Source organism: Physeter macrocephalus, chromosome 15 (genome assembly GCF_002837175.3).
Source record: "Physeter macrocephalus isolate SW-GA chromosome 15, ASM283717v5, whole genome shotgun sequence".
Taxonomy (NCBI): Eukaryota; Metazoa; Chordata; class Mammalia; order Artiodactyla; family Physeteridae; genus Physeter; species Physeter macrocephalus.
In genome coordinates, this window is record NC_041228.1 from 13,412,627 (window position 1) to 13,427,376 (window position 14,750).

Consider the following 14,750-nt stretch of genomic DNA (forward strand, 5'->3'; position numbering starts at 1 on the left):
ATTCTCCTACGCTATCTAACGCTGTCTTCCTACTCTTCTGTGTTGTTCCCCAAAGCAATCATTCAAAATCCCTTGAATGAGTTTGAAGTTGAAGTCCATGGCCTCTGAGAAGTCTTTCTCCACTACTTCAGCCTCTATGACTCATTTTCTCTTCCTAAATTTTCATATCACTTTTGGTTCCATTCTTGGTGGCTCTTAGCCACCCACTGCAGTCACTGTGTTCCTCTCCCAGTAGATTGTGAAACCCACTGAGAACAGGTGATATGCCTTTATTCTTACACCCCTGCCATTAGCACAGTGCTGACTTGTGACAGGGGCTCGAAAACTGTGAGTTGATTGAACAAATGTGACTTAATAGGTGAGCGTGACTCTTCTCCCCTCTACTGAAGTAAGATCGTTTAGGACAGGGAACAAAACCTCAGCTTCTTATGTTTCTCCCCACAGGGAAGAGAACAATTCTAGTTCCCAATGGCCCACTATTAGAGAGTCCCTGCACTGACTGAAAATGAAATTAAAGATGTTATAACCCTCGTTTACTGACAAAGCTGTTTGACCCAATCCACTGAGAGGGATTGCCTGCTTTGGGGCCATTTCAGGGTTTTCTTCTCCGTTCATCCTTCCTATTGCTAGCCGGGTCATTTCTCTTCTCTCTTTAAGAGCCTTTATTGACTCACCACTATCTACAGAATCAAGTCTAATTTCCGCAGCTCGGCGTTCAGAATCCTCGTGCGTTTGAGCCCAACCAACTCTCCAGCTACATCTTTCCTTCTGTTTTCTCACATCCTAGATTCCTCAATATTCCCCAAACCGCTATCCCCGTCCTATGACCATGCCTTTTGACCATGCTGTTTCTCACCCACACGTCTCCATCCACCCATATCTTCAAATGCCATATGCCATGTTGAAATGCCACCTCCTTGAGGACAAGGAATATGCCTCAGTCATCTCCACTTGTCCTATGGTGTCCTTAACCCAGCAGCTGCACACAGTAAGTGCTCAATATTGGCTTGTTTGCTGCTAGGTTCCAATCCTTTATCCATCTACCTGATCTCACCTGGATCCTTTATGGCTAGATAGGGGTAGGGGCACCGTGTGAGGGCAGGGAAAGGAGCAAAGGCTTCTGTGTCTTCCTCAGGCTCATTCACTCATTTCCTCCAGCATTTATTAAGCACCTACAATGTGCCAGGCAACATGCTGAAAAGTTTACATTTATTATCATTCTTTCACTTACATTCCCACGTGATAGGTACTATTATTAGTTTCGTTAGGCAAAAAAAGAGAAACCTGGGCTCAGAGAGGTGGTACAATTTGCCCAAGGTCACACAGCAAATTTATGTCTGATCATAGAAAAAAACCTATGGTCTTTCCATTATATGTCATCACCCTAAGACAAAAACCCTGACAGCAAGGAGCTCACAGACTTACAGAGGATTTGAGTTTTATAGCCTGTTCATTGACATATTCATCCATTCATTCTCCAAATACCGCACCAGGCATCAGAAACACAAGCAGGGATCCTGCCATCTTGGACATTACATTAAGTGGGAGATGTGCAATAAACAAATAAAGAAATAAACAAAATAATTATAGACTTTGATAAGTGCTATGATGAAGGCCACCATTTGTGGTAGACTGAAGGCAAGGTTCTTTGAGGAACAGACGTTAAGCTGGAGACCTCAAGAATGAGAATGAGATTCACAATGGGCCAGGAGGAGAGCTTTCAAAGTAGCTAGAACAGCTAGCGCAAAGGCCCTGAGACTTGCAATACAGGGGGCTTGTTCGCAAAACAGGAAGGAGGCCAGTGTGGCCGAGCAAGAGAGATGGGGGTGATGCCAGGTGAAGTTGGAGGGCTGGAAAACCGCCATGTGACTCCGTGTTGTAGAAAGAAGCCGTTCATCCGATGTGATCATAAGCACTTTGTGAATGGTAAACGCCCCACAAAGGTAACTGATTAGTACAGTTCTAAAAACTCGAATCCTGGTGTGTTATTCATCACTTTTTTAGATTTTAGAGAGGTAATGTAGTGAGCATAGAGAAGTTATGAAATACCTTAGCAGGGACTAGAGTATACCCCATAACCACACACATTAATATTTCTGCAGTGAAGCATGTGAATACCCACACTAAGTGGGATAAATAAAGGGTACAGATAACTTTGTGGCAGTTCGAGGCAAGCGCTACTGCCAAATAAGTTTGTCAGCTCAGTTTTTACCCAAAATGGGTCACAAAATTTTGCTTTTCACAGTATATTAGATTTCAAGGTTATACATAAGGGACGGTGAATTGGTGTCTGTCTCATCGCTGCTCTTCTCTTTTCCTCTCTCTGCCAGAAATGCTCCCTGCACAGCTGCTTGGGTCCTTACCCACCCTGTTAATCTTCAAAGCCCAGGTCGGGTGCCACCTCTGAGAAGCCACTCCTGCACCCCATTCCCAGAGGAAGTTAATTTTTCTGGCTCCTAGCTGCTTCTGTACATTGCACGAATAGCTGTTGCCTTGTCGAGCTGTACCGTAAGTCTGTATCTATAGCACTGAGCCCTTGAGGGCAGCAAACACGTCTCACTCATCCTTAGTCTCAAGACTGAGCACGGCGCTCCACTCAAGATGTCGTTCAAACATTGCTTGCCGTATTGAGCTCACTGACCTTCCACCAGGTCTCCCTTCCTTTGGCATCATTCTTCATCAAAAGCGTCCACACGCTCTCTGTTTTATCTGGATAAGACAACTGCTTTGACTTACTCAAAAATTCGGCTGCTTCACTCAATAAATGCTTTTTCCCACTCAATTTCCAGCCCAATGTGGGTCAGCAGCGTCTTCTTCTCTTTGTGGTTATTTAGAGACCCTGGCTCCTTTATTCAGTAGCTCTGACATTTTCTAGGACCTTGGAGTTTCCACTGGACCCTCTGCATCCAACCAGCAGGCAAAGGATGGGAGAGAACACGAGAATTTTCTGGCAGGGACGACAGATCTGAAAGTGATATTCACCATTTCTGCCCATTTGTTATTGGCTGTAACTTGATTACACAACCACATCTAACTATAAAGGAGGCAGGAAATTTCATCCTGTGGTATGCTCAGAAGGAAGAGGAAGAGGTTTAGGGAGTGTCTGGCTAGTCTCTGCCACAATCTCCATCAATGCAACTTATTTTTCAATGGGAAAAATAACCTATTTTCTGTTGAAAGAAGGCAACCACTGTTCAAACATCTAATAAACAACATTTTCTTTGACTCTAGAGTGCCAAATCCTAGTGCAGTCCCTCAGTGATCACCCAAGCAGTATCCCACGATGATAACATATTTCAAGAATGCCGTACGTTCAGCAAACCCTACAGACACTTCCAATGCCTCCCTCTCATCACCTGTGATGAGAGTACCTCCTTAGAATTCTTCCCTTCTATCATACGTCTTTTTGGATGGTCTGCTTCTTGTCCAAACCCTTTGGATAACCGGGTCCATTTGGTCAGACTGGAAGGCAGAGGAGCAAACTGACCTCACTGACCTTTCCCATCTAAAAGAGTGATGGATGTGTAAAGAGGCGCAAAACATATGAAACCCAAGAGAGTAAATCATAATTCATTGAGGAGGTAAAACAAAGGAAGTTCATGTGACTTATTCACATACAGATTTTTTTTTAATTGTCAAATGAGGAACTCTACAAACCTGGGTGGGGTTTTCAACATGATTGGTCTAGCTGAAACAGAGGGGGAAGTGAAAGTCAAGGGACAGAATGGAACATTGATTTGGGGTACAAAACCTACACTGTCACAAATGTTTGGGTTTGTTTTTCAAACTCCTTAAGATCTGTGTTGCAAAGAGAAAACCTCTGACAATCTGGTGGGTGGCCATGAAAACGTGCTGCTCAACTCTTCCGCGATGAGAAGCATAGTTGACTAAATGCCCTGTTGCCGGGCCCACTACTGCGTTCGTGCCAAGACCACACCCCCACCCCCCAAAGGATGCTCCCTGCAAATGACTGAGGATGGCAAGAGGACTAGCCCTAGTCCATTTCTGCAGGACAGAGAACTGCTGTCATGGGCAGTTTGGGCTCCAGGACTCCCACTGGCTAGCCAAATACTAGATTTTAGATGTGCACTCCGGTGCGAGATTCTTTCCCCCCCAATTCCTCCTTCCCCCTCTCCTTTCACAGGTGTGAGACCTGCACTGGGGTCTGAAAGCTCTCCCTGCCTCCTTCTACTTCCTCCTCTTTCTTCACAGGTGTTTCCTCCAACAAATCTCTTGGGCATTTCTTCCTGTCCTAGTGTGTGCTTCTCAGAAGCCAAACTTCCACATTAGTCCATTCAGAGCTCCAGGAGATCCAGTCAGAGATATTTTTTAATAGCTCCCCTTACATTTAGTGTGAATTTTATCCAGAAAGTTGGAAAGAACTGAGCATAGAAAGACAAGTGTTCTCATAGTCCTTGACCAAGGAATTTCTGGCCCCTGAAGAAACTCTCCTCTCAGACCCCGCTGAGTAACAGTAATAATAGTTACCACAACAAAATCCTCTCATCTTTACTCTGCAATAACCAGCTAAATTATATGGGTGGGTACTAAATTCTCACTTTAGAGGTCAGAGGTCCTAGAATGCTGAGGTGACTTGATGAAGTGACCATGTGTTAGTGGACAGCATGGTGAAGACGGACATCGTCCAGCCCCCAGGCCTCTATGTATTCCATGCTGCCACATTACATAACTCCATCTTTCACACCCAACTGCAGGACGGAATCAACTCAGGCAACCTGAAGTGGCTATTTGACTGACATGATTAGCCAACTCAACCTAAAGAAACTCATTTACGCAAAACAAATAGACATCAGTTCCATGGGTATTTTTTAACCGCCCTTAGTTGACTGGTCAGAGTCACTTTCAGCAAAGCCTGAAAGGCCCCGTCAGGTTCTGAATATAATCTCAGTACCCAGAGCCATGCCAACAATACAGATGTATTCTTTGCCTCACAATTACTGGACTGACATTGGGGTTTCCCAAATAGCAACATCTGTTTTTCAAATATGACAAATTTACAGCTGTCTTTGTAAAAGCTGCTCATTTCAATGGCAGACTGAAGACCATAACATGTTGGCAAAAGCAATTACAGATAGCATTTATTGTACCCATACTTTGCTGCAAACACTGTGCCAGAACAACCCTCAATTATTGCCCCAGTTTGCAGATGAGGGGATTGAGGCTTGGAGATATTAAGCAACTTACCCAGTGAGTCACAGCTAATAAGTGATAGAGATCAGATTCAACTGAGATTAGACAATCACTCAATCATTCTATCTCCTTCCTAAGAATACTCTAGAATCAAGCATAAAAGTGCCCATTTTGACCCAATAATGGGGGCAAACAAGACTGAAATCATGAAAAATGCAGGAGAATCACCTACTTAAAAGAAAATATTTTCTACTGCTTCATTCAAACTGGATGAACTAAGTGATACCTAGAGAGGGTGTTTAGACATTTTGAGCTATGAGCTCAGTGGAAGAGGTTTATAATTATCTCATTAAGTGCTTAATAAACTAATGCTTCCAAGGTGCTTGGTGACTTCAAACCATCTCTCTGTAATATTTTCTTCAGATCTCTGTGATTTTGTTGACATTCTAATAGATGAGCTTGCAAAGCCATAGGAAACTGCCCAGAGAGAAGATGAACGAGAACAAGGCACCTTGATTTTTCATTTTGCTGAGAATGGTCTTGGTCATGCCCATGCAAGCAGGCCTTGAATGTACCTTCCAGTCCTCTCCTTGACCACAAAGATCAACCCACACCAAAGGCTGCAAATGAACACTGTGATAGGTCAGATTCATTTCTTACCATGTTACCAAATTTGGGAAGGCTCATCTTCAGACAGGAAGAATAGCTCCAGGACAGCCAGACTCAGAGAAATGAGGAAACCAGAATAAATGAGAAAAAAGGACAATCTAGTCAATATATTCATCCATTACTTTATTCATTCCCCAACAAATATATATTGAGTGCCTGTTTTAGGTCAGGCACTGGGTTAGGAACTGTGAACAAAACAGACATGTTCTCTAGCCATGAGAAGGAAAGAGAGATGCCAAAGGAAGTACTGCCTGCCCCATGGCCATGACCCTTTCCTTGTTCCAGCCCCAGTGGATGAATCACGATTCTTTACAGCTAACCATAGTAACTGCATTCGCCTTGCCGGAGACGGGTTTGGGGCTGGACATGTGACATACTTCTGGTCAACGGCACGTAAGGAGGAGGCCTTCTTGGAAAGATTCCCTCCCTAATACATGAAAGGAGCCCTTTTCGCACACATTCCCTCCTTTCCTATCTGAAACGATGTCTTAAGAAGACATGATGCTTGAAGCTGAGGCAGCCATGTTGCAACCATGAGGAGAGTCATTGTCAAAACTCTAAGGACGGAAGAACAGAAAGATGTGCAGCGCATGGGCCCTTGGTGATTGCATCAGAGTCTAGCAAACATGTGATCAGCTCAGATGGGCTTAATCCTTCTTAGGATGTGTGGCGTGGCGTGTTTTATCCATAATTACAATAAAGAAACATGAAAACCTGTAGCATCCATTTATTCCAGCTCTATTTGGTACCAGGTGATGGATAAGATGCTTTCCACAATATCTTTTTTCATCAGCACAACAGAGGTGAGCTGATGCTCACAGGAAAAAGGTGAGACAGCCACCTCCTACTTACCCACACCAGCTGCAATTTTTCATCTCTAGCATCCCTTCCCCGCTTCTTCTGTTAACAGCACCTCAGTTTTCCTGTGGGGAACCACATTCCACGTAGTTCTGGATGAACCATCAATCATGGTATCCTGGTCCCTCTCCCACATACCTGACACTGAGGAAGGCCTACAAAACTACTAATGGTCTCTCTAAAGCAGACTTCTTTTCTTGACCCCATTTTATATATGTTTATATATAAAAAATCTGTCCTCTTCCAAAGACTTGACTAATTTTTTTTAAGTGGATCATTTCTTTCACATCTTTTCTAGGAAACCACTCACTCTAAATAGATTTGCTATATAACAAAGTTTCTACCTGAGAGACAAGTAAAGTTCCAGTCTCCCAAATTCCAAGTTTTCTCTCCACAGACTAGCTCTGGAGGTAGGTTAAGAAGGTACACCATTACCAGGGAAAAAGGAGTTAGAGAGGAAATATGTGGGGAGACTCTCACCACTCACACTTGTTAGAGAAAGATTGTAAACAAACACAAACTCTGAAAACACAGATTTCCCTGAAAGTACACTGTCACTGCCAGGAAAATATCGCACGTGTTTAACACTGGAAAGAAATGCAGAGATAAGCGTTGCCTAGAAAGTTCACGAATATTTGCAATCTGTTGACGTGGCTTACTACGAACTTTTAGATTCACACTGCTCAGACTGTATAGCGCGGAGGCCGGCAAAGTACAACTCGAGGGCCCATCTGGCCTATCACCCTGTTTTTGCTAATATGGTTTTATTGGACCACAGCCAAGCCCACCTGTTTCGATATTGTTTATGGCCGCTTTTACACCACGATGGCAGAGTTGAGTCTTTGTGACAGAGATCATTTGTCCTGCTAAGCCTAAAATATTTACTCTCTGGCCCTTTATAGGAAAAGATTGCCCATCGCTGGTCTAGTTTAACAGTGTCGGCAATGATGATCAGTTATTGAACATCTGCACTGATCAACACACTTTGGTCTCAGAACCTCTGAAACAGATACCCAGTCTCACTTTCCCAAAAAGGAAGCAAAACGAAGCATAGAGACCTTTAGCAACCTACAAAAAAGCAACACCGACAAAGCAAGGACTCAAGCCTAGACATGTACATTCATTTACTAATATTTGTTGATCAACTGCTATGTGCTGGGCATGCACCAAGTGCGGAGAACACAGTGGTAAAAAAAAAAAAAAAAACACTGCATCACTGCATTGGGAATTCCCTGGCGGTCCAGTGGTTAGGACTCGGTGCTTTCACTGCCTGGGCCTGGGTCAGGGAACTGAGATCCCACAAGCTGCATGGTGAGGACAAAAAAAAAGTGCATATTATATATGATTACCAGTTGTATGAGAAAAGCTGTGAGAGAAAAGTACAGGGTAAAGGGTATTAGATAAAGAAAAGTGGGGGTCAAGTGTAAGTAGGAGGTGGGGGGGGCGGGGGTCGTCCCTTAGGCTGGATTTCCAAGATAGCAGAGCCTGCAGTAAAGCTTACTTGCAAAGGCTTTATTGGGAAGTGGAGTCCAGGGCAGCGAGGCAAGGAATGAGGGAAAGCAGATGTAAGGTGCTGTTTACCAAGCTGGCACCAGCCTTGCAAGAAAGTACAGCCAATGGATCAGACGATGGGCCAGATGGGAAAACTTGGACAGCTTGTCCAGGAGGAGGAAGGGAGAGAAATTTATCTATTGGCTCGTTCCCATCTCCTGCCTTCCCTGAGGAAGGCTGAGACAGCCTGAGGTGTTAGGAGGCCAGGTGATACTCAGGAGGTTGGGCTGCCCATCAAGAAAGTCGCCCCAGTACAGAAGATCAGAAGAGGCTTAGAAAATCTAGGAGACCCACAAAGTGGATCAGTCAGGGGCCAAGGTCAGGGAGCCTCTCTGAGGAAGTGACGTTTCCACTTGAAACTTGAGAAATGAAGTGAATGAATGGAAGGAAATGTTATAAAGGCTGAGGTGAAAGGAAGTGCAAAGGTCCTGAGGCAGGAGAGAGATGGGAAAACTGGGAAACTGAAAAAGACTTGGGGCTCAGAAGTTCCACTCCACAGATCCATATGCCTGCTCTACCATTTACTAGCTGTGTGACCTGGGGAAGTCTCTGAACCTCTCTGAGCTTCTGTTTCCTCACCTGTAAAACGGAGATCACACTTGTTCCTATTTCAGAGAGAGATCGTAGGATCAAACTAAACATCATGAGTTTAAGTACTTAACACAGTGTCAGGCTCATAAAAGGCAAACAGTAACGCTAGCCATTGATTTTATTATTCTTAATACTACTACTGTTATTACTTACTCTGACCGATTGAATTAAAATAGCTGAAGATGGGCCCTGGAATTGGCATGCTTAGAAAACCCTTGTGATGATTTGTATTACAATTCAGTCTTCTGTAAAAGGTTTGTGCATACAAACCCTTGCCACACCTCCCTGCAGGGCCAGTGAATTTCTCAATTCTATTGTTAGATTTGGCCCATTGGATTTCTTTGGCCAGTGGACTGTGAGCCACACCCTGCAAAAGTCTAAGGTGACTGCATACCTGAGGTTGCTTTCTTAGACTCTCGCCTTCTGCCAGAACTGCCCATTGTGCTTTGGGGCTGTTCCTTCCAATGCAGTCACAGATCAAAAAAGCCTATGGAGGACTTCCCTGGTGGCAAAGTGGTTAAGAATCCACCTACCAATGCAGGGGACATGGGTTTGAGCCCTGGTCCGGGAAGATCTCACATGCTGCAGAGCAACTAAGCCTGTGTGCCACAACTACTGAGCCCAAATGCCATAACTACTGAAGCCCGCACACCTAGAGCCTGTGCTCCGCATCAAGAGAAGCCACCGCAATGAGAAGCATGCGCACAGCAACGAAGAGTAGCCCCCACTCAGCGCAACTAGGGAAAGCCCGTGTGCAGCAACGAAGACCCAACACAGCCAAAAATAATCAATCAAGCAAGCAAGCAAGCAAGCAAAAACAAACAAACAAACAAACAAAACCCTATGGAACTGACCCATAGTCAACACACAGCCTGAAGCAGAGGCCCTGCTGACTGCAGGCATCACGTAAAATGAAAGGAAAATAAATTTTACTGATTATGAGCACTGAGATCTAGGGAGTAGGGGGGTTCTTTGTTATGCAGCAAAACTGATAAATACACTCTCTACCGATTCTTTTATGCATGAAATTATGAAAATATAAAACACTGAGTCTCCACTCTGGGCTCTTAGGAGAGCTTCTTTTTTGCAGGGACAGATATCTGTGCAGAGACTCGAGGAGATACACGTATGTATTGAGATGGAGGCATGGGAAATGACAGTATCAGAGAATTAGCTCTCCTGGCTGACGTTCAGAAATACCCAGAGCTAACATGAATGCATTCACTCAAATCTCTCCAGGCTCTTTTGTAAAGGGGGCAGCCCCTTCCTAGCTTTGACATACACCCCTCCTTCTGCACATACCACCTGGGTGATTTCTGTTCCCTTCTAGGCATCTTGAGATGGGCATTTTCATTTTCTGCTGACAGCAGAGGGGATTGGGTATGAGTGCCTTTCTAAGCTGCCATATGGATGCTATATTTTTTATTGTCATAATTAACACTATCATCAGCATCAGGCTTGGCCCACAAATACATCAAGATGTATTTGTTGAGCGTGAATTAGTCTGGGGGATCAGAGTCCTGAGCCCAAGGTCACTGGTCAATCACAACCAAAAGCCCTAGAGAAAAAGAGAACCTGGCAGTGTCTAGGATCTGAAAGGGAACATCAGCAGAGCTTGCTGACCTGGTATGAACCAAGTGTCCTGAATAGGCACCTCACAAAAACCCACAGAACTTTGCCAGCTTAGAGCCTCCACACCGTGCCACTGACACCCACAGAATGACCACACCCAATGCCTTTCAACGACTCTGCAGGGCACCATGCCACCACCATAGCTAAGATGAACATTCATTCTTTATCAGCATCACGGCAGTTTTGTTTAGTTTTGTTTTTTATTTATTTATTTTATTTTATTTTTTTGTGGTACGTGGGCCTCTCACTGTCGTGGCCTCTCCCGTTGCGGAGCACAGGCTCCGGACGCGCAGGCTCAGCGGCCATGGCTCACGGGCCCAGCCGCTCTGCGGCATGTGGGATCTTCCCGGACCGGGGCATGAACCCGCGTCCCCTGCATCGGCAAGCGGATTCTCAACCACTGCACCACCAGGGAAGCCCGGTTTTGTTTTTTAATATTTATTTATTTATTTGGCTGCGCCGGGTCTTAGTTGCGGCATGTGGGATCTAGTTCCCGGACCAGGGATCGAACCTGGGCCCCCCGCACTCGGAGCGCAGAGTCTTAACCACTGGACCGTCAGGGAAGTCCCCTCACTGCAGTTTTACAGTCTCTCTACAGTGTTGTGTTTTCAGGTTTTCTTAACTCCTGAGCCTTTTTTACACAATCCCTGTTCTTTTCATTCTTTTTGCTACGCTGTCCAGGCAACTGGCTTTTCTTGCCTGCTTCCATGCATGTCACAGACTGGCACACTCCACAGCGTTTGCTCCAATTAATTCTTTGTTTTGTTTGACTTCTAGCCAACAGCCAGCAACTCCCTGGGTTTTACTCCAGGTTGCTCAAATAAATAAACTAAATGTTAATGTGCTGCTCATTGATTATGATTAAGTACAGAGATGGGATAACCAGAAATAATGTTTTTCTAGGCGTCCACAGTAGCACAGTAGTGGTATTGGGTTTTGGTTTGGTTTGGTTTAGTGGGTGGCGGGGGGGAGGGAAGGATGTCACTTCTTTAACATTCATTATCTCATTTGATTCTCTCAACAGCCTGGCAAAGTAGACAGGACAGGAATTATGATCTGTATTTCAGAGATGAGGAACCCAAATTCAGAAAAATGACATGACTTACTTGCCCAAAGTGACACAGCTCAAAAAAAGCTAACTGTGGCTAAAACTCAGCCAACCTGATTCCCAGATCAGCCACACTGTTGTGAGTGGCTCCATTTCCCATCAGGTGGAATAATAATAATACTTTACATAATGCGTCATATACACGTTGACATTTTCTGGGTTATCTGGAATGCTTTCCATTGACCTGCAGTTGTGTGAGATGCTCTATAAGAAAAAATGTGTGGTCAAATATGTCTGGACTATGTTATATACTATGTCCCCCTCTGTATTTCACCGTGTTGATTAGTACATGACAGCCCCTGAGAAGTCCTGCTGTACACAACTTAAACAAATGTATGACCCAGAATTGTCCAAACGTATTTGACCACGAGGAGGTAAGAGTGGAAGCAGAGAGACGACATCCCAACAATACAGGCAAGAGGTTGGGGATATCTGAGCGAAGGGGGTGGTAGCAGAGGTGCTGAGACAAGTAGATTCTGGACTATTTCAGATGCAGAGCCAATCGGGTTCGCTGGTGGTAAGGTGTAAGAAAATGAGCGGAGGCAAGGATGACCTGGAGATGTTAGGTCTGAGCAAATAGATGAATAGAATGGCCACTTCCTTAGAGAAGCTCTCCCTGGACTATGAACTCCACGTTATCTTACAGCATCAGACCCCTTGCCTTCAGAGATTGCACAGTTTTAGTTTTACCTTTGTGGCTGGGATTTTTACAGTGGCTGAGCTTATAGTTTTTGGCTTACCACTGCACCCCAGTGTCTAGCACATTGTAGTCAATAAATATTTGCTGAATACATGAATGAACAGAGGCTACCATGTGGCAGCTGCTTAACAAACTGTAGATACCATATTATTAATCTACCTAGTATGTAGGTCTTATTAACATTACTAGTTGATTTAGTATGAAGTGGGGTGTTGGAGAGAGGTGCAAGAGGAGTCAGTGCTAATGGGAAGGAAAAGAGGGTCAGAAGACCCAGTTCTTATGGGAGCCCTGTCCCTATATTTCTCTACTTGGGTGAGTCCCCTCCCCTCTCTGAGTCAGTTCTTCCACCCCATTCAACAAGGGGTAGAACAATACGATTTCCATCAACTCTGAGCCTTCCCGCCCATGAGCCTAAGTAGAAGCCATGACCTGTGTCCTCAGGAATGTGCCATGCAGCACCGCCCAATACAGACCATGTCTGACCAAATAAATGATCCATCATCTAGTAGAGCCTAAGTCCTTTAGTACTGCAGTCACCAAGAGGACTTCCTGGAGGTTTTCCTTCTTCCTCCTTCCAAGAGCCTGAAGTAACAAATGAATATGGTGAGATTCAGTGGAGGAAAAGTTAAACCTTTTCCGGTTTTCACCACTCTCAATCCAGTTGACAAGCCTGCAGTAGGAGCTTGCCTCTTTCCTGTCCCCAAAGAAGGACAATTGAGCAAAATCCATTGCTCCTCTAGACGTCGCTATGCTCTGAACCTTACTTCCTACATCAGAAGTAGTACTTCTCTTCTTTTCTAGATAGGAATCCAAAAAGAAAACAAACAAAAAACCCCATTTCCCATCTGAACCTTTTTTGAACCATTCTCCCAAAAGGCTGGTGTTGGGTTCCCAGATCTGGGCAGCTTGCATGACCAGTGGCCTCACCGTAGTACATGCGATGGGTCTACAAGACTTCACTCGCTCTATGAGAGCTCTTCCAGGCAGGGCTACCGGGCAAGTGATGTTCAGCTTCAGTTCATTCAATGTTGTTTTTCACTTGGTTGCCCAGAGCAAACATCTACCCTGAGAGATTCTCCCCGTGGGGACAATCTACTCTGTCATTGCTTTCCTTGGTGCAGATGTTTTAAGAGTCCCCCAGTGCTAGGGCCTTGCTTTCCTCTTTCTTTCCCCAGAAGAGGTCACTACTTGATTAAGAAAAACAGTAGCTTGACCCCAGCCCTCAGTCCCCCCACTGCTATTTAATGAACAGCTCTTCTCAGTGGTTAATAACCAAACACCAAAAGCTGCCCAATCCTTCCTAATATTCTCTTCATTGATTTTATTATCACTGTTATTGTGAAAAATATTCATATCGCCACATCAGTCTTGCTTTGCATAGATCCCAGCATGACAGTCATTTTATTTCCTCCTCAAACTGACCCTCGTGGCTACTTAGCCTAGTTTACAGCTGAAAAGACTGAAGAACAAGGAGGTGAACTGGCTTACGTAAAGATTATCAACCCACGTCTCCATAACAAGTTCAGGTGTGGAAAGAAAAGGCATTAGAGTTTCATTGGCTGAGCCACCCTTCTAAAGGCAGGAGAGAAAGACCGGCACATGGCGACAATTCAAGGTGAGAAGTGCCACCCTATGAAGACGGTAGGGAGGTGATCTGAAAGCCGGTGGCTTAGCTGGAGAACAACCCAGCAAGCTTTCTGTTTTCAGGGTTCCCAGAAAGTAAACAGCAGAAGCCCAGCTACAAAGACAATGGCAGCAGAAGAACACGCCTGGCCATCATGGGGATGGGATCAAAGATGAGGCTGATGAACCGTGGATTCTCCGTCACTGAATGAAGTGCCTGAAATGCACGATTACATCACTGTCAGTGGTGGGTTTCAAGTAACATATAGAGGAAAACTGGGGTAGAGGGGACAGGTGGTGATTTACTAGAGCTGTATCAGAGACTCACAGGAACAAGAGGCTTAGAGGACAAGATCACAGCAGTCTGGATGATTAAAGAAGAGGAAGATCAACAGTGATCTTAGAGGAAAAAAGGAAGAATGCAGCTGAATACCACCGTCAACGTTGACCTAGTCGTATTTAATTCTAAGTGACCATTTAGCCTCAAAAATCTCAGAAGCAGGAGTCATACAGCCAGGATTCCAAATCTGAGAAGCAAGGTCCCAGAAGCATCCAATGGGCCAAGCCCTGGACATTTGCTCAGCTCTGGTGACCTAGGGATGAGGGGTGATTCTATACTCTCTGACACCTGTGGTGGGTGGAGGACACTTCTCTCCAAGACTACAAAAAAGAGATTCTGTACCAACAGAGGAGGAGATTGGATGCTGGACAGCTCCCTAAATGGAAGTCTAAGAGAGCTCACCCCATGTAAGGTTGATAGCACCCTTATAAATCCAATGGTTCTTCCAAAGTGCCCTAGAAAATGTGGAGCACTCTAGCATTCATGGTCAATATCAATAGTATCTATAATTTAATGAGTACCTAGTA

At 44.7% G+C, this 14,750-nt stretch overlaps 1 long non-coding RNA gene across 1 annotated transcript in view; it reads right to left on the reverse strand.

Annotated features, from left to right (window-relative positions):
- Positions 1 to 10,783, reverse strand: part of LOC114487870 (uncharacterized) — a 47,517-nt gene extending 36,734 nt beyond the window's left edge. Inside the window, exon 1 of the long non-coding RNA XR_003683379.2 lies at positions 5,812 to 10,783. This is a non-coding gene — a long non-coding RNA (uncharacterized lncRNA). The remainder of the gene's footprint in view (positions 1 to 5,811) is intronic.
- Between the last annotated feature and the right edge of the window lie 3,967 nt (positions 10,784 to 14,750).